The sequence below is a fragment of the Mesoplodon densirostris genome, chromosome 9, assembly GCF_025265405.1.
Source record: "Mesoplodon densirostris isolate mMesDen1 chromosome 9, mMesDen1 primary haplotype, whole genome shotgun sequence".
Classification (NCBI taxonomy): Eukaryota; Metazoa; Chordata; class Mammalia; order Artiodactyla; family Ziphiidae; genus Mesoplodon; species Mesoplodon densirostris.
This window is the reverse complement of record NC_082669.1, coordinates 50,216,368-50,240,423: the sequence shown is the minus strand read 5'-3', so window position 1 is coordinate 50,240,423 and position 24,056 is coordinate 50,216,368.

Here is a 24,056-nt window from a genome sequence, read left to right as displayed (position 1 = left end):
ATCTCCTAGGGCTATGAGGCTGCTTCCCACTAGCTATCTATTTTACATTTGGTAGTATATATAAGTGCATGCCACTCTCTCACTTCATCCCAGCTTACCCTTCCCCCTCCCTGTGTCATCAAGTCCATTCTCTACGTCTGCGTCTTTATTCCTGTCCAGCCCCTAGGTTCTTCAGAACCTTTTTTTTTTTTTTTTACATTTCATATATATGTGTTAGTGTACGGTATTTGTTTTTCTCTTTCTGACTTACTTCACTCTGTATGACAGACTCTAGGTCCATCCACCTCACTACAAATAACTCAATTTCCTTTCTTTTTATGGCTGAGTATTATTCCATTGTATACATGTGCCACGTCTTCTTTATACATTCATCTGTTGATGGGCACGTAGGTTGCTTCCATGTCCTAGCTATTGTAAATAGAGCTGCAATGAACATTTTGGTACATGACTCTTTTTGAATTATGGGTTTCTCAGGGTAGATGCCCACTAGTAGGATTACAGGGTTATATGGTAGTTCTATTTTTAGTTTTTTAAGGATCCTCCATCCTGTTCTCCATAGTGGCTGTATCAATTTACATTCCCACCAACAGCTTTTGTCCACACCTTCTCCAACATTTATTGTTAGTATATTTTCTGATGATGGCCATTCTGACTGGTGTGAGGTGATACCTCATTGTAGTTTTGCTTTGCATTTCTCTAATGATTAGTGATGTTGAGCATTCTTTCATGTGTTTGTTGGCAATTGGTATATCTTCTTTGGAGAGATGTCTATTTAGGTCTTCTGCCCATTTTTGGATTGGGTTGTTTGTTTTTTTGATATTGAGCTGCATGAGCTGCTTGTAAATTTTGGAGATTAATCTTTTGTCAGTTGCTTCGTTTGCAAATATTTTCTTCCATTCTGAGGGTTTTCTTTTTGTCTTGTTTATGCTTTCCTTTGCTGTGCAAAAACTTTTAAGTTTCACAAGGTCCCATTTGTTTATTTTTGTTTTTATTTCCGTTTCTCTAGAGGTGGGTCAAAAAGGATCTTGCTGTGATTCATGTCATAAAGTGTTCTGCCTATGTTTTCCTCTAAGAGTTTGATAATGTCTGGCCTTACATTTAGGTCTTTAATCCATTTTGAGTTTATTTTTGTGTATGGTGTTAGGTAGTGTTCTAATTTCATTCTTATACATATAGCTCTCCAGTTTCCCCAGGACCATTATTGAAGAAGCGGTCTTTTCTCCATTGTATATTCTTGCCTCCTTTATCAAAGATAAGGTGACCATATGTGTGTGGCTTTATCTCTGGGCTTTCTATCCTGTTCCATTGATCCATATTTCTGTTTCTGTGCCAGTACCATACTGTCTTGATTACTGTAGCTTTGTAGTATAGTCTGAAGTCCAGGAGCCTGATTCCTCCAGCTCCGTTTTTCTTTCTCAAATTGCTTTGGCTATTTGGGGTCTTTTGTGTTTCCATACAAATTGTGCAATTTGTAAATCTACTTCTGTGAAAAATGCCATTGGTAGTTTGATAGGAATTACATTGAACCTGTAGATTGCTTTGTCATTAGTCATTTTCACAATGTTGATTCTTCCAATCCAAGAACACATATATCTCTCCATCTGTTTGTATCATCTTTAATTTCTTTCATCAGTGTCTTATAGTTTCTGCATACAAGTCTTTTGTCTCTTTAGGTCAGTTTATTCCTAGGTATTTTACTCTTTTTGTTGCATTGGTAACTGGAAGTGTTTCCTTAATTTCTCTTTCAGATGTTTCATCATTAGTGTATAGGAATGCAAGAGATTTCTGTGCATTAATTTTGTATCCTGCTACTTTACCAAATTCATTGATTAGCTCTAGTAGATTTCTGGTAGCATCTTTAGGATTCTCTATGTATAGTATCATGTCATCTGCAAACAGTGAGAGCTTTACTTCTTCTTTTCTGATTCAGATTCCTTTTATTTCTTTCTCTCCTCTGATTTCTCTGGCTGAAACTTCCAAAACTATGTTGAATAATAGTGTTGAGAGTGGGCAACCTTGTCTTGTTCCTGATCTTAGTGGAAATGCTTTCAGTTTTCCACAATTGAGAACGAGGTTGGCTGTGGGTTTGTCATATATAACTTTTATTATGTTGAGGTAAGTTCCCTCTATGCCTACTTTATGGAGGGTTTTTATCATAAATCGGTGTTGAATTTTGTTGAAAGCTTTTTCTGCATCTATTGAGATGATCATATGGTTTTTATCCTTCAGTTTGTTAATATGGTATATCACATTGATTGATTTGTGTATATTGAAGAATCCTTGCATTCCTGGAATAAACCCCACTTGATCATGGTGTATGATCCTTTTAATGTACTGTTTGATTCTGTTTGCTAGTATTTAGTTGAGGATATTTGCATCTATGTTCATCAGTGATATTGGCCTGTAGTTTTCTTTCTTTGTGACATCTTTGTCTGCTTTTGGTATCAGGGTGCTGGTGGCCTTGTAGAATGTGTTTGGGAGTGTTCCTCCCTCTGCTATATTTTGGAAGAATTTGGGAAAGATAGGTGTTAGCTCTTCTGTACATGTTTGCTAGAATTTGCCTGTGAAGCCATCTGGTCCTGAGCTTTTGTTTGTTGGAAGATTTTTGGGTGACAGGAGAAGGGCATAAGGGAGGTTTCTGAGATGCTTCTAAGTTCTCTTTTTCATCTGAGTGTTGACACATGCTCTGTACTTTGAGAAAATTTATGTACTTATGTTTTTTGTGTCTTTCTAGATGTATGTATACTTCAATGAAATTTTTAAAAATGAAATATGTACTATAATTAATTGGACACAATTAAATATATAAAAATCTATGAAACCATAATAATAAAAGAGAAAGCTTCTTACAGCCAAACAAAAACATATTTTTACTATCTGATGTGGCTATTTTATCATATTTTTACCCATAAAAATTGTTAATTAAAATAAATAAAATATTCTTTCTGGAATATATTATATTACACATTAATTGAATAGCTTTACTTTATCGGGAAAGCTCTTCTTTACAGAAGAGAGCAGTCCAATAAACGTGAAGGTAAGAAAGCTTTAGAAAATCACCATTTTATAGCTATTGGATGAAAAGTTGTTGGGCAAATTTTTCTCAGGGTACAAAAATATTACACCATCTAGTATTTCTAGTCTCAGGGAAGAAAAAAATGTACGTTTTCAAGGGATGAATAAAGCTATCTCTGCCCTCACTTGGTGAATAACTTAGGCATCACTGTGAATGGAAAGACAAAACACTATTTACCTACTACCCATGTGCTGCAGTATTCACTACAAATACACACTACCCATGAGGTATTCTCACCAAAAATGTTTCACTTGAGTCAAATAGAGACTTAAAAATTTTTCATGTATAGGAAATAAAGGTGTTGAGACTGGATCTTTGTTTCACCCCTAAATTCATATGTTGAAGCCCTAACCCTTATGTGATGGTATTAGCATGTGGGGTTTAGTGCCCTGATGAGGAGACACCAGAGACCTCTCTCACTCCTTCTGGCATGTGAGGACACAGCAAGAAGACAGTGGCTGTTTATGAACCACGAAGTGGGTCCTAACCCTCACCAGACACCAAATCTGCCAGTGCCTTGATCTTGGACTTTCCAGCTTCCAGAACTATAAGAAATAAATTTCTGTTTTTCTTTAATAAGCCACCCAGTGCATGGTATTTTTTTGTAGCAGCCTGAACTGACTAAGGCAACAGGGGTAAAGAAACAATAATGTGGCAATTTGGGAATTTGAATATGAGATGTGTATCAGGTTATTTTAATGAACAATTGCTTTAATGTTGCAATAATTAATTTTTTAGATGTAACAGAATATTACTTTTAAGTACTAAAATGTCCTGATTTATTTAGAAAAGCATAATAAAATATTTCATAGTGAAGATTCATAATGTTAATAATTTAATTAAATATTTTAGCAAAAATAGAAGATATAAATATGGAAAAAATTTTGATTATCTAATCGAGGTAATGGGCATGTGGGTGTACATTACATGATTTCTCTATATTTATGCATAATATTCTAATATATATGTAGAATATATGGTCTAAAGATTTAAGCAAATTGCTAAAAGCCAGTTAATTATTGTATATTATCATATATACATAATCTAGCAAATTATAGATTTTTATATCTTTTCTAATGTTTTGGAGCTGTTGTAGAGTTCATCTTGATTTTTTTAATGGCGAGGTGTGCATACTAAAATTGTTTTCAACATTTCATTATTTATATTTTGGATTTACAAATCTGAAGGGATTTTGATACTAGATGGCATTATTAATTATAATTCAGATATACTGTCCATAGTGAAAAAAATGTCATCTTCATCAATAGTATTTTATTTTTAATTTATGAATCTACTGAGTTTTATCGTAAATATGTTTGCTTGATATTTCACAAAGCAGCTAAACTTGTGGAAACTGACACTATTTTCTGTTGGATTTCTCATTTGTTTCCATAGCTGTGTGAAAGGGCAATCCTGTCATCAATTAGTGACTTGAATAAGTTATTGATGAAATCAATGTATTGGTACAGATAAACTGAAATGTTGCCTAATTGCAGACTGCTTTTGTTTTAATATATTGGTGGGAGAGTGAAACTGCTTATAGATCTTTTCATTTATTATCATCAAGACTGATGGATAATACCTTAATCCATAATAGTGTCATGCCAAAATGAATTTTGCAAGGTAATAGTACACTTTATTTTATGTTAAAGATTAGGAGAATGATTACATGCTTTAATATTGTGGTTAAGGATAATTTCATTAGAAAATATCTTCTTCCTCTCTTGATCTCTGGTGATCCATTGTCTGTGACTTCTAAAGAGTCTCTAATGTGTTTAATTCAGGGAGTTGGATACCATAACTCCAGGTAAAAGAAGAAGGTAGCATGCTTCTGAGGCAGTCTGAAATAAAAACTCAGAGAGAAAAGAAAGCTACTTACAGTTATGTTTGCTAAGGTTGGAAATTTTCCCAGACTGTAGGTTTCTTATTCTAGTATTAAATTCTAGCTAAATTCATGGTCTTAGTCATACCTTGGACTTATTTCTAAATTTGGTGTCTGGGAGAAATACTGTGCAAAATGTATTTTGTGTTTTGCATCATTTACTGCATATTTAGTGTGAGAATATAAAGTATTTTCCTTTATATATGTGTATATGTTTGTGTTTTCATCTTCTGTTACTCATTATCTTTCACTGTTTTAGAAGCAAACTAACTAAAAGAAAGAAAAAAAAACTTGATCTGCTACATTAACTTACATTGATTCAGTGGTAGCTACAGCCAAGGCTGTTAAAGTGAATAGGTAATTACTCCATTGTGAGTCTTTCCAAAACAAATGCCTGCACACACAGAATAGGCTGATTGGGCCATAAGGTTGATGCTCTGGTTTTCAAAGATCTTAGAAATGCTGAGTTCTCTGATTCCTCACTCAATGTAGAAGATTTTTAGTGTTTAACTTGGATAAATAATATCATTTGGTTTTCTATTCTATATTATCCAATGCCTTCTGTATTAAGGGAGTTTTAGTATTACAAAGAAAAACTAGTGGTTGACTACCGAGGCAAAGCACAAGGTAAGATAGACATAGCTAGCATCTATTGAGCACCTACTGTATAGGCAAGTGATGCACTGTTTAAAGAAGTTAGCAATACAACAATACTCTGAAGTGAAAAATCAGTATCTGCATGTAGCAAGTGAGGTGCCAGAGACCAAAACATTTAAATATATTGACCTTACATCATTCAGCCAGGACACTCATGCCATGTCATTTTTACTCCAATCCTCTTGCACTCACAAATACTAAATATTAGTATTCAAATAATTTAAACATTATAAGTAAAGGGTCATATACTATCTTTTAGTTCAGATCGGCATCTATCAAATACCATAATTTTGTCAGTCGTTTTGTATCCTAGTTACACAAGAAGAAATACACATTCCTTGCCTAGAGGTGGCTTAGACAGCAGTACGGAGAAAAATAAGTTAACAAATAATTACAGCAGTACTCATACCATAGAAGTAAGGTGAATGACTAGAAAGAGAAGCATCTAAGTGAATTTGTCTAGAGTCAGAAAATTATGCAGTGATCTCTAAAGTGAGACTGTTAGTGATGGAAAAGTGTCTGCCAGTTAGAAGAAGATGTGAAGGGGGTTCCAGACACTTCCAAGCCATAGCACAGAGCATGAAATCACCTGATGCAGGCATAGAGCAACTAGGAATTCAGTTCTTCTGTAACCCAACTGATGAGAACATGTGGCAAGATATTTTATTGAAATGACAAGCAGGGTCCCGAAAACTGGGGCTTATCCACAGTATTAAGGAGATCAGACTGCAATCTGCAAGTTAAGAGAACTGTTGAAAAATGTCATCATGGTATTGATATATGAAGATTTTCATTTCAGAAACTTAACTCTAACCATGATATAGATGAGGGGAAGAGATATCACTAATGGGAGTGAGATCACTGGGGAGTCTATAAAAGGTCAAGTCATTTTTGGTTTTCTTTATGTGTCAACATCATTTGTTGTCCTCTGCATGGCATTTAACACTGTTGTCAAACAGCCTTTCTTTTCAAAACAGTTCTTCTCCTTTTTGTTCCTGTGATATTAGCTAAGGATCTTTTAAGATGCTAGTTGGAGAGGGAGAGTTGGAGAGGGAGGTGAGTAGAAGAAGCTAGCACATATAGGATATTTTCAAGGGGCTTGAATAAAGAAGAAGAAAAGGTTCAGGGAAAGTTTACAAAGGTTGGGAGAGAGGATAGACATGTTCATACTCTGAGAACTCTTAAGAAAAGGAAATTGTGGAGAGAGATGGAAAGCACCTCCAAGTAAACTAGGGAATGAGGATAGAAATCACAAAAAAGGTTACAAATTATTTTGTAAATGATCAAATTTTAAAAATGATAGACTATCTTCCATAATGACTTGGCCTAAATCAGTCATTTTGTTTTTCCAGATCCAGGAAGTGGATACATGTTAAAATGAGACCGTGGAAAGAAGCCTGGTGCTCCTCTGAACACTGCTGAGAGCCCTGGAATAACAGGTTTGTGTCTAGCTTTTTGTGAAGAATGAAAACAAAGTTTATAAACAATGCTTATACAAAAAGAGAAAGGGCTACTTCAGTACTCAATGTTTGTGAAAAAAATACTTCGTAATCTCTGGCATACAAATCCTATGCATTCAAGTAGTATGCCAGAGAAATTAATAGCATACATGCCACATACCTACTTGTAGAATTTGTGAAGTTAATAGGGCATATTGTAAGCTTACTATTCAGTTCAAATATTTTGAATTTTTTTTTATTGTTAACTGATGGGATCTAGGAGAGATAACCTAGCAAAGTTTGGTGTAATTATAAATGTACGAGCTAGTATTTCTTGCAAAGATTTTGAGAGGGTCTTTCTTACAGATATTATCTTTTCAAGGTTTTAGAATAAACAATTTAGGAAAATATTTTTTAGCCTTCCTTTCCAAAGGAATTTCTAAAATCTATGTTTTATTACTTCTTTTGGTTGATGCTATCTATTTTTTTTTGTTTTAAATGTGTATTGAATTGTTCCAATGTGTCAGGTACAAGCTAGGTGATATGGATGAATCATTTACTTAATCCTCACATCAACATTATGTGAGGTATTATGCAAGTAGGTCAAGTTATTGATTAGGATCTTGCAGTTAACAGGTGTTGTATCTTAGAAGATGATTTTGTTTTGATAATTCTTGCTTTATGAGTGACTTGTCTTTTTCAATATAGCGAGATTAGACTTAATAATTTCATTGTTTTATGTATTCAGTTAACATATTTTTACTGAGTGCCTACTATGTGCCAAGCAGCATGCTAAATTCTGGTATTTAGTGGTGAGATGTGCACATGTGGTTACTCTGTGAAACAGCAATAATTATGCCACACTTACACTGACTCATGTGTAACATAAGCCAAATACAAATTCCAGGACTGATGTAGCAATTGTTATCACAGATGTAGATGTGTTCATGAGGGTGAAAGAGTAAAGATGCAGTGGACATTTTTGTCTTTAGGAATGAGAGTGTTCATTATACCTGTAGAATGGAATTCCCTGGGTTATTTATGAAAATATGTCCATTTATAGTAATTATCACTTTCCCCCCAAGGCACTTTTAGCAATAGGTGACACTCGGGAGCTGAGCATGTTGGTAAAATTGGGGACAGGGCTCAAATATATGTATACATTATTTAGCTCTCTGGGAATAGTAAATTCCAGAGAGCCAGCTGCCGGTTTTGTTTCTGACTACGTGCTTGCGTCTGTTGTAAACAATAGCATATAGAAAGAAAAGGGGTCAAAAACTATAGGATAGCCATAAACCCACTGGAAATTTTATAAGACCATGTGTTGTGTGTGTGTGTGTGTGTGTTTGTATGGGAAGAGAAAACGTCATAAAGGAGTCTATTTAACTTCAAGAGTGAAAAGTAATTAAGTGCATATGAGAAGGCATTCTGAGTAAAAATCAGAGGGCAGGGATGCGTGTGTGAATTCTACAACTTACTGGCAGTAGACTCCAAACTTCACTTAAATCATTTAAACATTCCTTAGGGACAACACAACCTACACTCCAAATTAAGTGTATGAGGGAAGGGACTTCCCTGGTGGTCCAGTGGGTAAGACTCCACGCTCCCAATACAGGAGGCCCAGGTTCAATCCCTAGTCGGGAAACTAGATCCCGCATGCATGCTGCAACTAAGAGTTTGCATGCCGCAACTAAAAGATCCCGCATGCCGCAATGAAGATCCTGTGGGCCACAACTAAGATTCATCACAGCCTAAATAAATAAATAAATTTTTTAAAAAGTTTATTAAAAAAAGGAGTATGAGGGAAACCTAAGTGAAACAAAATGTGAAATTTGTGTATTAGAGTTCTTTACATGGACCATAAAGAAGTTATACTAGAGACAGTGGTGGTTCCCAAATAGTCCATCTACTCCTCCACACTTGCCAACATTTTGCAGGTAAAGGTGATTAGCTCTAGTCATTTGGCTTTGGGTAGAAGTGATATGTGTCATTCAGAGGCAGGAATGTGAAGAAACCATTCATAACCATCCAGTTATCTATCTCCCTTTCATAACTCCTGATGGATTTTTGTTTTGAGCATGAGATATGAGAGAAAAGGGATGATTACAAGGTGCATGCCCTGACAAATTACAAGAATGCATTTTCTAACGATTAAGATGAAGAACTGTGCATGGCACAGATTTAGAGGCAGCTTTGGGGAATTAAAATTTGAGATGGCAGTTCATATCCAAGTGGAAATGTCATGAAGTCCATTGGATTTTTCAGTATCATCTTGCAGAGAATTCTGGACAGGAGGTATAAACATGGGAGTTGGCATATAGTTAGTATCTAAGTCTATGAGACTGAGATTACCTAAGGATAAAATATAAATACGGAAGAGGAATAGGGACAGAGCACTAGGTCACTCCAACGTTATGAGGTTGGATAGAAGAGGAAGAATTCGCAAAGGGGACTGAGAAAACAACTATAAAGATAAAAGAAATCCCAGAAATGTGTGATGTGCTAAAAGTCAAGCAAGAAAGTATGCCAAAAAAATAGGGAGTCACCAGCTCTGTCAAATGGTGCTGATTGATAGCTCAATGAAAATAAAGAGTAAGAAAATTGACCATTAAGTTAGCAAGATGAGGTTCCCATTATGTATTGTGGTATAGCAACCCATCCTAAAATTCAGGGCTTAGCACATGAATTTATTATTATTATGTCTTCTGGTTCTATGTGTTGACTTGTGTTGGTTGGGTGATTCCCACTTGGGGTCCCTCAAGCAGTTGCAATTAGATATCCGTGCAGCTCTAGTCATCTGAAAGCCCTAATGGTCTGAACGTCCCTGATGGATCACTCACATGGCTAGTGGTTTTTGCTGACAGCTTGATACTCAGGTTGAGCAGTGTGGTAGGCAGGAAAGTAACCTCCCAAAGATGTACGAGTTTTAATCCCCATAACCTTGGAATTAACCATGATATATGACAAAGGAAAATCAAGGCAGCCGATGGAATTAAGGTTGCTAATCACCTGATCTTAAGATAGGGAAAATTTCCTGGATTATCCCACTGAAATCAATGTAATCACAAGGGTCCTTAAGTAATCACAAGGGTCCTTAAATACAGAAGAGGAAGGCAGAAGACTCAGTGTGAAGTGAAGCGATGTGTGGAAGACTCAACACTCATTACTGGCTTTGCAGGTTGAAGAAGGGGTCCACCAGGCAAGGAATGCAAGTGACCTCTAGAAACTCATGAAGGCAAGAAAATGGATTCTCTCCTTGAGTCTCCAGAAGAAAATGTAGCCCTGCCAACACTTTGATTTTAGCTCAGGCTGATAACTTTCAGGCAGACCTGAAAGATAATTATTTTGTCTGAAGATTTTAAGTTTGTGGTAATTTATTACGACAGTAGTAGGAAACTAATACTGGCTGCCAAGAGGAACACATATCTGTCACCTCCCCATCTGGCTTAGGTGGCTTTGATCATGAAGGCTGTTTCCAGAGGCAGCATCCTAAGAAAAAGTTATCCAAGAGATTCAGGCAGAAGCTGCAAACCTTCTTACAATACAATCTCAGATGTCTCCAAATGTCACTTTTGCAACACACTGTTGATGAACTAGTCCAGATTCAGGGGTAGTTGGGGTAGACTACACCTGTTACTGTGAGGGGAAGCATGCTTATACAGGAAAAAAGGAACTGATGGCAGACATCTTGAAGAATACCTACCAGAGTGGATGAAAAATGAGAACAATATCATTGTTCTCATTGGGGGAATGAAAGCCTGTTGGGAGTGAGTTTAAGAGAGAATCAGAGGAGATAAATGGGACAAGTTGAGATTACTTTGAGAAAGCTTATGTAAAGAAGAGCAAAAAGTAAGTCCACAATGGGAAGAGAAACAGCATCAAAGAAAAAAAATGGATTAGAGAAAAAAAACATGTTTCTATGCTGATTATAATAATTTGTTAAAGAGCCAAATTTTATTATAATTTTCATTTATATGTACATGCATGTCACAATATTACAAAATTATTACCAGAATTATTACACACCATGTAAGAGTGCTCAAATATATTTGGAGGGAATCCAGTCATAGTTTTGGTTCCAAGGAAGCAGATCTTGAGGCAAATGTTTTTGTGTTAATATTTAAGATATGTACTAGGGACTGACTTGTGTCCAGCCAGAGTTCATACGCTGAAGCTTTAACCCCCGTGTGACTATATTGGAAATAGGGTCTTTAAGGAGGTGACTAAAGTTAAGTGAAGTCATATGGGTGGAGTCCTGATCTGATGGGACTGGTACCCTTATCAGAAGAAGAAGAGACACCAGAACTCTCTCTCCACCATGTAAGGACACAATGTGAAGGCAGCTGTTTGTAAGCCAGAAAGAAAGCTCTCACTAGAATCTGACCATGCTGGCCCCTGATCTTTGACTTCCAGGTTCCAAAACTGAGAGAAAATAAATTTCTATTGCTTGGGTGACCCACTCTATGTTATTTTATTATGGCAGCCTAAGCTGACTAATACAGTATGCAAACCCAGAGATGCAGGAGTAAAGGAAAGGGAAAATGAGTTAGGGAGAGAGAGAAAAAAAAATAGGAAGAACAACTACTAAGCTGGCCACTGAGTATTTTAAGCATAACTGATTGACTATATCTTTAAAAAAATTTATGAAAAAATTTTTTAATTCCTACAGGTACACAGTAAAATAGAAAACTCAGAACTTACAATAATTCACTTAGACAATCTGGATAACTAAGGCAAATGCATAATTACATTTTCTTTTTAACGTGTGTAGTGCCCCAATCTATCTAATTTTTTGGAGTATATGAAAATGGACCTTAAGACTGAACTTCTCCCAATGTATAAACTCCCTAATAAAAATAAATTATATTTATATTTAATGTATTACATTTTTCAAAGTACCAAAATGTGCCCCTCTTCCAGCCACCAGAGATCTTTTCCGCCTCCCCATGTGTATTTTTGGTTGTTTTTAAGATACTCCTTGGATGATGGCCTTCCCATAAATTTGAGTAGGTAAACAAATTTAAACAGCACCTTCAGCAATGATAAAAATAACTTATATGTACACATTTTCTTTCTTTATTTAAGTCCAACATTTAATAAGCATAAACATAACCTGTTCTGTTGAACACTCTTGCTACTCATGTTAATAGCAGTAATTATGGGCTTCCCTGGTGGCGCAGTGGTTGAGAATCCGCCTGCCAATGCAGGGGACATGGGTTTGAGCCCTGGTCTGGGAGGATCCCACATGCCGCGGAGCGGCTGGGCCCATGAGCCACAATTACTGAGCCTGCGCGTCTGGAGCCTGTGCTCCACAACAAGAGAGGCCACGATAGTGAGAGGCCCGCACACGGCAATGAAGAGTGGCCCCCGCTTGCCACAACTAGAGAAAGCCCTCGCACAGAAACGAAGACCCAACACAGCTATAAATAAAATAAATAAATTTTAAAAAAATGGTAGTAATTATAACATTAATCATATTTGTAGCTGTCCTCTTTTCACTTCTCTAGGGAAAAAAATAAGAATGGATTATTCAAATGATTTAAATCCCTCTGAGACCTGGGTCTTACAGCAATACCATAAATTGTGTTTTCCCTCCAAGGTTACTTGTGATGTTAGCCTTGATTTAAAAACCAAGATCCTGTGGGAAATGGCAATTATATTGAGTTCTGACAAATTGAACTGGTCTCAAGGTATTGAAGGATGACTAATAAATCTGCAACCTGATCCAGAAAATATTCTATACAAGATATTTTTTCTTCTTGAAACATACATGTCACCTTTAAGTGTTAATACCACTAGCTGTTTGGTTTAGTTAAATTGTGTGTTTGGGAGTGATTTCATTTTTGTAATGATCAACACCCACCTGTCTATGAAAATTGCTTTGGATAAAGATACAAAGGAGTATTATTATTATTAATTTTTTTTACATGCAGTGTAGCATTTTATGTCTAATGTCATTTATTTGAATTCTTGCGTCTCCTAGCAAGACTTGGCAAGGTACTCTTTAGTACTGTATTTTCTGTAGTTGGTCATGCCATGAAAGGGGTTTTCCATAAGACCATTCCAGTAATATGACTTAAAATTTGTCATTTTACTAGTGTACATCAAACTACATAAACACTTTTACTGATACGAGAAAGAATGAGGCTATGTGTCTAAAACAAAATATACATTTTTAGAAATTCAATGAAGAGAGTCAAAGATGGAATTATGGTTTGAATATAAATCTCTTAACCCAGTATTTGACAAGGCTTTTTAGAGGTCTATTTTTAAATATTATTATTTGTCAGGATATTTGCATGAATTATTTCTTCTCAAAAACATTCTAAACTCATCTCAGAAATTTTATCACTTTTATTTATTAATATATTGTTATATTTGTAGATATTGGAGATGTAAATGGCTTATTCACCAGGTCTGAAAAAGACCTTGATATCCAGCTCAGATGCCTTCCTTCTCACAAATGCCACCCTATTGCTTCATCCCACGTGAATCTCTCTTTTAGAGATTTCAGCCTTTAACTGCACAATTACACTTTTATTTTATTCAGTCCTAATTTCATTTTGCATCATATAAATCATTTTAAGAGTAGACAGTAAGTTCCGTATATCACGTCTAATGTTTCTTTAACATCATGTTCTATCTTCTTGGGGAAGCTTTTCTTGACCACATATAATTTATATTATTTGTTTACTTCCTCAAAATCATGTAGTGTTTGATATTAGTATGATCCTTTACATGTCCCGTATTATTAATATTGTAAATTTATTTTTCAGATGTGCATATTTTAGTCATACACTTCTTTTTTTTTTTTTTTTTTTTTTGCGGTACGCAGGCCTCTTACCATTGTGGGCTCTCCCGTTGTGGAGCACAGGCTCCGGACGTGCAGGCTTAGAGGCCATGGCTCACGGGCCCAGCCGCTCCGCGGCACGTGGGATCTTCCCGGACCGGGGCACGAACCCGCGTTCCCTGCATCAGCAGGCGGACTCTCAACCACTGGGCCACCAGGGAAGCCCCATACACTTCTTTTGAAAGTCAGCTGAGGGTAGTAGGTACTAAGGCTTACATGTTGAATAGAAAGAACATGTGGCTCAAAGGCTATTGAGATGACTCTATTGAATAGGTTATATTTGCTATGTGTATACTTCGATTAAAAATCGTATTGTGATATAAATTATAACTATGCTACTGCTTCAAAACATTTTATCTTCTACTAAAATATTTTTATATTAAGCTGTTGAATTCATACAATAAATTAGTCTCTCAAATTATAAAATTGTCATGAATAATTATGATAAAATAAGAAAAAATAACCCACAACTGAATCAAAGACTTTAAAATAAATCATTTTAAATTTACAAGGAAAAAAGACAAAAATAACAAATATCTAACACTAGGTGATTGGTTAAATTGGGTGTGTAGCATGTGCTTGTGATGGGAGTACCATGAAATTACTACAAACTAAGAAGAACATGCAATGAATTTGGAAGATTTTTATCTGAGAGCTATTAAATTTATAAGTAGATATTTTAAAGTAAAGAAAGGAAGAAGTAGGGGGATAACAGTTCTCTTTTGCCTAAAACAAAGGAGTGTCCCAGGACCTACTAGTGCTAAAACCAGGAAAGTTCCAGGCAAACTAGAATGGGTGAATCACCTTATAAGAGATCTACTTTAAATCTATGTTTGTGAATGTGATTTACTCTCACATATGTACACATACAAACACACACAGTATTTTTATATAACTCATACATACCCTTAATATACATGTATTATATACACACACTTACTGAGAAAGATTTAAAAAATGGATGTCTGGAAGAAAATATGCCAGAATGTATGTATATATGTATGTGTGCGTATATGTCTGTACATACATACATGCTTACATACATATACCCAAATGTAAAATCTCCAATGAAAGGTAGGTATATATGTCAACATTGCTGTGTAACAGCAATCTCAGAATCTCAAAGGTTTATAATAAGAGAAGACATTTATTTCAGGCTCAAAAAGAGTCCAGCTGGAACTTGGCTAGATCTGGCTTGGATTGTATGAGCATTTGTGCAGGTCTGTTTTGCATGTCTCTCAGTCTAAAAACCGGGCTAAAGGAGCAGGGCCTGCATGAGGTATGACCATGCCATGGTGGACATCAGGAATACAAGAGAGTAAACTTCTGAAAGTGTTTGCTCTGGACTGACAATTCTGCCCACATTCCAGAGGCGAAGGGAAATCCATGACCAAGCCCAAACTCAGTGGGACAGGAGGTATACTCTACTCTAAGGAGAAATGGAGTAAAAATTTTCTGAGAAGTAGTCTAATATGCCAGTGTGGGATTTTGAATAATGTTTATTTTTTCAATTATATATTTTTCCAATTTTCTAAACTAAAGATGTATCACTTTAATACTCAGAAAAATACATAATTTAAAACTAACAAAAAAACCTGAAGTCTCATTAAAAATTTCCTACTCAGCATAGTAGACAAATAGTACCTATTCTTGTCTGTACAGAAAAATGTTTTTCTATTATACTTTTATGCAAATAAAAGAGATGACTCTACATAACTTAAGGTGTGGAAAACTGAGAATAAAAATTAAATGGTCCTAGAAACAGCATCTGAATTTGGAAGGAAGCTGTAATAATTTATACAGAGATGGGCAGATGTATGTCCCAAGGATGTGGCTGTTTGTTAGTTTTAAGGTCCTTATTTAAGGTAAGAGACAGAGAATAGCATGGGAAGATTTTCATTCATAGCAGAGAGGAAATCTTTATTTCTTTGTCTTATAATTCTCTGGAGAAAGTATCCAAACTAACTCTGATGATTTAAACCTCTTTAGTAGCAGCAAGTATCACTGGTTTAAAGATTCATCCCTGCTTAAAAAGATGGGTTATCCTAATCCATTCCCAAGCAACTCAGCCACTATAAAGAATAATATATTTGGGGGGGGATCAGTCATAAAAGAATTCTTATGGCACCCAAAGTGCCACTTCTACCCACCCACTCATTTGTAATTGTTAGGCAGACGATAATAAAGAATTTGGCCCTGACAGAACATTTTAGCAATTAAACTTCTAATGTGTCAGGCTGCCAGCTGTAGAAATGGGCTTCTTGGCTTCCATTTTTTAGTTACTTATAACAATTTGTTTGATTACTGAACCATAAAACAGACAAAACTAATTAAGAGATGGGAATGCTAGGCCAGTAGTGCAGGTGCATATTTGTCATGACCACCACCTGTGGCGGTCTCTCCAGCTCACTTTAGCAAAGGCACTGGGATTGCCACAGCAACAGAGTCTAAACAGGGTGCCTGTGTGCAAGACAGAAACCTCTGCATCCACCCAGCAGACCCCCTTCTGCCTGTTTTGTGAGGTAATGCATGGAATACATGCACGGTTTATCCTTCAGGAAATCCTAAAAGTTGTTGTTCCTATTTACTTCCCGAGAATATGGAAAGAGAAATTAAAAAGATAAATATTATATACAGTGAGTCTACTTTGACATATTTTTACCTATAAAACCAAAGACATTCAAGTTCGTTTTCTGGTACATGCATTCATTAATTCATCAAAAAAAGGACCAACTACAAGTCACATATTAATTTCTGTGCAAGGAATGCATTTTAAAAACTTTTTTAAACCAACAAAAGCAAAATTTACATATAACAGTGTGCCGAGTAAATTTTATGTGCATTGGCCTGAGTCTAACTGAATCACTGTGAGATAGGTCAAAAAAAAAAAAAATGCAGGTGTTAGTATTAAAGTTATTGCATCAGTGAGGACACAAAAGCAGTTTTTAAATGAAAGAAAAGAGAAAATAAATTTAAGAGCTGGTTTTTGACAAGATCTGTAAAACTGTTAAACTCTAGCAAGACTGATAAGGAAAAATAATAGAGATGAAACAAAATATCCATAACAATTATGAGAAGGGTAATTGATTTACAGATGTTAAAGTTATAATAATATTTTGATTTACTTCATGGCATAAACATGGCAATTTTAATGAAATAGCAAAATCCTTAAATGATACAAACTGATCAATTTTACTCAAGAAGAATTAAAATGCTAAGATAGTCAATATTTATTGAGAAAGTTGAATTTGTATTTAAAACCTTTCACCAAAGAAAAACAAACAAAAAAGCACCTCAGGCTCAAATGGCTTCATAGGTAACTTCTTCCAAACATTTTAAGAAGAAAAAATACCACAATCCATAAGTTCTTCCAAAAAATGGAAGGGAAAAAACAATTCCAAACTCATTGTATGAGGTCAGTACCTATGATCAAAGCCATCACATCTAAAGAAAAGTAAAGATCAATCCTTTACTGTGTATAGCATATTTTTTAATTGAATGTTAGATATCATGTGAACAGTAGATACTGAGATAATTTGTGTTTATTCCTGGAAATGAGCCTGGTTCTTCTTTTGTCAGAATGTTGGTTTAAAGCAGTGGTCCCCAACCTTTTTGGCACCAGGGACTGGTTTCATGCAAGACAATTTTTCCATGGACAGGGTCGGGGTTGGGGGGGGGGGTGCGGGGAATGGTTCAGGTGTTAATGCGAATGCGAGTGATGGGGGGAATGGTAATGTGAACGATGGTTCAGGTGGTAATGCGAGCGATGGGGAGCAGCAGATGAAGCTTCACTCACTAGCCAGCCACTCACCTCCTGCTGTGTGGCCTGGTTCCTAATAGGCCGTGGACCGCTACCGGTTCATGGCCCAGGGGCTGGGGACCCCTGGTTTAAAGCGTTGACTCATCTGGTCAGGAGTTGAGCTGAGCATGGGTATCATGGTTGCTATTGTTACCCTTAGTGCACAACAGAATTCAACTTGCTCAAATGATTCCTTGTGTTTGGAGTGGGAGCTAAGGGACCAGAGGGTTTTTTTCAGTGTTCCTCTCCAACCTCAGTTTTCAGCCATCTTTGCCCAACTGTAACACAGACGGTCTCTCTTTAGAGGGGACTCTTGCTTCTTCTCCAGGGAAGAATATTATTGCTTGTTACTGCTTACTGGGCTGCTAGACAGACAACAGAAGCTGTTCTCTTTTGCCCTGGTCCAGTATCAGTCTTAGTTTGACCCTGTACACCTGGGCTTTATGGCTTTCTCACCATTCCTACACCTCCTCCCCATGATAGTAAATCTCTGTATTTTACCTGTAGTGGGTCTCTTGCGGGAGAGATTTTCCTTCTACAGTGCTGAGACTCTAATGCTATTGACATAGGATGCTGTGTAGAACTCTTCCTGCCATTTCCCCAGGGGAACAGGTTTGTTTCTACTCCCCTTCCCACAGCAATAATGGGTATCTACCTGTGCCTTGAGAGTGACAGAACTTGCTGTCCTTCCACAAACATTTTAAGGTTTTAATTTTGTATGAGAGCAGAGTCCAGGGAGGACCCTTCATGGCTTTCCTATTGTGATAGATGATTCCTTCCTGTGTGCCTGTACCACACATGGGTGGCTTTCCCCAGTCTCCTGGACTTGCACAAGCTTTCTTGTGAGCATTCAGTGGAGGTCCATAGAAAACAGCCACCAAGTGAGTGAAAATTTCCTTGTGCCTGAGGTACCCAAGGAATCTAGGCTGTTGAGCTAGCCTGCAAGCATCTTGTAACAATGTGATAAAATTCTAATTTCCCCTTACCTGCTGCAGCTACACTTTCTTCCCATGTATTCTGTCTCTCCTGCTCAGAGTTCTCTGGCCTGGGAGTTTAAACTCAGCTCTTCAATGGAATAAAAACATAATAATTTTGTATTTTATATAGTTTATTTTTCTGTTATTAGAGTAGGAGTGATGCACTCTTCCAGCTTTATATGTCGTAGGTGAGAGTGGAACCCCATCATATTAGTCATATATCCTTTATTTCTCTAAACATATGAAACAAACATTTTTAATTCTAGTATATGCCATCTTTGTGGGTCTTTTACTACAGATAGTTCCCACCACCACCATCACACCCCCCGCCCCAGGATAATTTTTATTCATGGTGGTTTCATTTCTTTAGCACTTTTTTTTTAAATTGTAAACTTAAGCTATTTGGAACTTAGTCTATGGGACTGTTTAAATGTTTGTGTTTTGTGTTTCAGTTGCATTCCTTCTAATATAATTTGCATTACTTCTAACAGGTAACTTTTTATTAATAAGTTATTGTTTAAGGAAATATGAACTAATTATTTTTCTTATTAACAAACCACACCCTAAAATTCAGCCAGGATTAATATCTGAACTGTGATTTGAATTTTTTTCTTGATGTGAGAAAAAAAACCCATCCAAACCTGAACCAAACTGTCATCTTGTACTTTAGCTTATATTTACAAATATCAAGTTTGAGGACATTAAAAAAAAATCATAGGAATGCTGTGTTCAGTGAGTGAGTCTCCTTGAGCAAGATATAAAAATATTCTACAAACTTAAGTTGTTCTATAGCAAAAACGATTGACAACTTAGATACCCAGACCTAAAAACAAGACATTTAAGAAAGTCTGGTGAGATTAGTGAATATAGCCAAGGGGTAAACCATTAAATGACAGAATGTTACCTTTGGATGACATTACCTTTGGATGATTCGTTTGTTAGTATGGTGGTGGATATCTGTCAAGTAAGACTGTCCATTATTCCTCGGAGATTTTCTTTTTCTTTTCCCAAACTCTCAATTTATAATTAATGAAGAACTCTGTATTTCCCTTAGTCATGCATTCATTGGCTGAAATTAGGTGTGACTGCTTTTTTTGGGGGGAGGGGGTTGATAATGGCACTTTTATTTAATTAATTAATTTATTTATTTTAACATCTTTATTGGAGTATAATCGCCTTACAATGTTGTGTTAGCCTCTGCTGTACAACAAAGTGAATCAGCTATATGTATACATATATCCCCATATCCCCTCCCTCTTGCGTCTCCCTCCCACCTTCCCTATCCCACCCCTCTAGGTGGTCACAAAGCACTGAGCTGATCTCCCTGTGCTATGCGGTTGCTTCCCACTAGCTATCTGTTTTACATTTCGTAGTGTATATATGTCAATGCTACTCTCTCACTTTGTCCCAGCTTAGCCTTCCCCCTTCCTGTGTCCTCAAGTCCATTCTTCACGTCTACGTCTTTATTCCTGTCCTGCCCCTAGGTTCATCAGAACCAGTTTTTTTGTGTTTTTTTTTTTTAGATTCCATATATATGTGTTAGCATATGGTATTTATTTTTCTCTTTCTGACTTAAGTTCACTCTGTATGACAGACTCTAGGTCCATCCACCTCACTACAAATAACTCAATTTTGTTTCTTTTTATGCTACCATATGACCCAGCAATCCCACTACTGGGCATATACGGTGAGAAAACCATAATTCAAAAAGAGACGTGTGGGCTTTCCTGGTGGAGCAGTGGTTGAGAGTCCGCCTGCCGATTCAGGGGACACGGGTTCATGCCCCAGTCCGGGAGGATCCCACATGTCACGGAGCGGCTGGGCCCGTGAGCCATGGCCGCTGAGCCTGCGCGTCCGGAGCCTGTGCTCCGCAACGGGAGAGGCCACAACAGTGAGAGGCCCGCGTACGGCAAAAAAAAAAAAAAAAAAAAAAAAGAGACGTGTACCACAGTGTTCATTGCAGCACTGTTTACAATAGCCAGGACATGGAAGCAACCTAAGTGTCCATCGACAGATGGATGGATAAAGAAGATGTGGCACATATATACAATGGAGTATTACTTGGCCATAAAAATAAACGAAATTGAGTTATTTGTAGTGAGCTGGATGGACCTAGAGTCTGTCATACAGAGTGAAGTAAGTCAGAAAGAGAAAAACAAATACCATATGCTAACACATATATATGGAATCTAAAAAAACAAAAAAAAAATGGTTCTGATGAACCTAGGGGCAGGACAGGAATAAAGACGCAGACATAGAGAATGGACTTGAGGACACAGGGAGGGGGAAGTGTAAACTGTGACGAAGGAGAGAGTAGCATTGACATATATACACTACCAAAGGTTTGACTACTTTTAATGCATAGATGTATACAGATGCATTTGGTTCTTAGTCTCTGACTTTTGCAATTTTATTTAGATGCTGGATTGTTCCAGTAATTATTTTAAACTGGAAAAAAAAACCTTCTGCTTTCTTGTTAATGATGTTCTTAGTAAACTGAAAAATGAACTAGTATTATGAGTGTTTATATGGATATTTCACATCTCTTTTACTGCAGTGCTTGGTTTATATTTAGATGAATACTACCATTTGGAATAACTTCAAAATATAATTAAGAACTGTGATAATGCTTGATCTGGTGTTCTAAACTATTCCTGACTGTCTCCTTTTCTGAGTTAGAACATAGTAATGGAAGAATAGAATGTATATATACTGAATGACAGCAGTTGAAAATAAGCACAGAACAGACAAAGAAAAATAACTGACCTCTATCCAGTGAAAATAACTTGAATTAAAATGCCAAATAATTGTGCAATAACAAGACTTGGAAATATGATTATGCAGACTGGCCTGTGCCCTTAATGTTACAGAATTTTGAATGAGCAACGTGATAGACAGACTCTGTATTTAAAAATATGACAGGGGATTTAATGTCATCATCAGGCAAACAAAAAAACTGGTTAATGTAATATCTAAAGGAAGAGGTTTTCTTTAAAAATGTCTCAGATTTTTAAAAAGCCCCTGAAAGGCAGAAGTAAGAAAGGCAAGTTAAGGTTCTGGTATTAATGGATAGCATGGTGTCATCTTCTTAAAGTAATTTACCCTACATAATTCAGACATATTCCTGTATACTTCATATTTTTAATATTCGCTTTGTCAGCTCTTTAGACCAAAGGAATTAAATCAGAAACACTAAACCTGTAGCAGTGTTTGGGTAGTCTCGGTACTCTCTTGTGCCTGGATGTAGCCCAGAAACCATTTGTCAGATCACATTTCTTGATTTGGGATTTGGGAAATACAGTCATCATAACCACATAAATTATTTGCCTTTTCTATTTTTAAATAATATAATAAGAAGCAGTTAACACCAAATAATTTTGACATCATTTTAATAATACAAAAAATCTTTTGAGGTCACAATGTCATTCTGAGGAAAACAGCTATTACAGTGTACATGTGCAATAGGACTGGCCAGTCGATGAAGAATTATAATTGACAGAATATGAAGTGAACAAGATGAAACTTTTTTTAGTGTTTTTAGCTATTATCTGATAGACTTAATGGTTAGAGAATTAAACAGAGCACCTCAAAAACTAATTCATGTTTATTTAGGAAATCAAAATTTGTCTTTTCAGCACAAACCAATAAAAGAGGATTAGCAGTTTTAGGAGAGAGAAGAAGCAATTTATGGAAATTATGCCAATGGATTCAATGTATTTATTGAACTTAGTGGAGTGAGAACAAAAAGTAATTTTGTTTGTTTTCACATTTGTTCTCTTTGAACACATTCTGAGGTCTTGTCCTTTCCTACTCCTGAATAAAATCTTGGTCAGATCCCATAGCATTCTCTATGATTTACAGGTATTGAACAGTACTCTAATTTTCTAAGGTATCAAAAAGTCCAGTCTAATCTAAGATATACTTATCCATGTCATTCAAAACTTCTCCACTCTCTTCACCCCTCTTTCCTCCAACCCTACAGCATCCACAGTCAGAATCCACCTGGGGCCTGAAGCTCAGAGTGGGGAAGGGGAGGAGGAGGTCACTTCACTCCTTTTTCCCAGCCACATGCATCCTTCACCTGATGCTACTGAAATTCTCCACTCTGGGATTGTGTCTGAGGAGAAGGGCAGGGGAGAGTCAGATGAGAAAAATCAAGCCTTACAAGGTTCATGCAGCTGTAAACCAGTGTTGGTATCCTCTTTGGTAGATTTCCAAACACTTTTTTTTCATTCACAAAGTGTTCTTCCACCTCTCCCCCTTTTTTTTCTCCCTCTTTCATTTTTTTCCTTTTTTAGAGACCCTTATATGATGGAATATTTCATCTCAGGTCCCTAGTTTCAGGTGAAGCCTCATCCAGGTGATGGTTTAGCACTACCCTGTCAGCTCCTTATACCTAGGAATATACTTCTATTTAAGGCTATTTTATTCAGATGATGCTCCACTATCCCTCAATACAATTTTTTTTTTTTTTCTTTTTTGCGGTACGTGGGCCTCTCACTGTTGTGGCCTCTCCCGTTGCGGAGCACAGGCTCCGGACGTGCAGGCTCAGCAGCCATGGCTTACGGGCCCAGCCACTCCGCGGCATGTGGGATCTTCCCGGTCCGGGGCACGAACCCGTGTCCCCTGCATCAGCAGGCAGACTCTCAACCACTGCGCCACCAGGGAAGCCCGTTCAATACATTATTTTGTAAATTAGAAAGAAGGGTCTCTTGAGTGATTATAAGAACTTCCAGAAATGTCATTGGGCAAGACTGTGGGTGAGTCCTGGGAAATACAACCTTCTCCACAGTTAGTTGTGGGGTGTAAATGAAGTCCTGGCCAATTGGCAGGTCTATGATTGGGGGAATGAGCTGCTCCATGCTTTCTGCTTTGAATTTCAGCATGGCCTGTGTCCAGCTCTCAGGATGATCAAAGCAGAACACTTCTGTGGGGTTAAATATGTGTCTTCAGCTGATCCAAGCCCAGGGCATGGAGGGGAGAGCGGGAGCTTCGTCAGCACAAGCTCCAGACATCCAAGTTCAGGGAAGAACCTGGGCCAGACTCATGGCAAGTGAAATAGACACGAGACAGGTAGAAGACACAGAGCAAGTGGTGTAAGGTGAAGGCCAGCAGAGCTGAGGTATCCCACACAGCTGCAGACCCTGCTTTCAGTTTCTTTAACATGTCAAGCTCAGTACCACCAAAGACCATTGTCTTTGCTGTTCTCTCTGCCATGGCATGTTCTCTCTTCCCTAGATGGTTCCTGTGGCTGGCTTGTGTTCATCCTTTAAATTGCACGTCAGAAGTCACCTCCTGTAAGACAACTTATCTAAAGTAGCCCCCCCCCCTCTTCTGTCACATCATCCTGTTTATTTCCTCTATAGCAGTTATAAC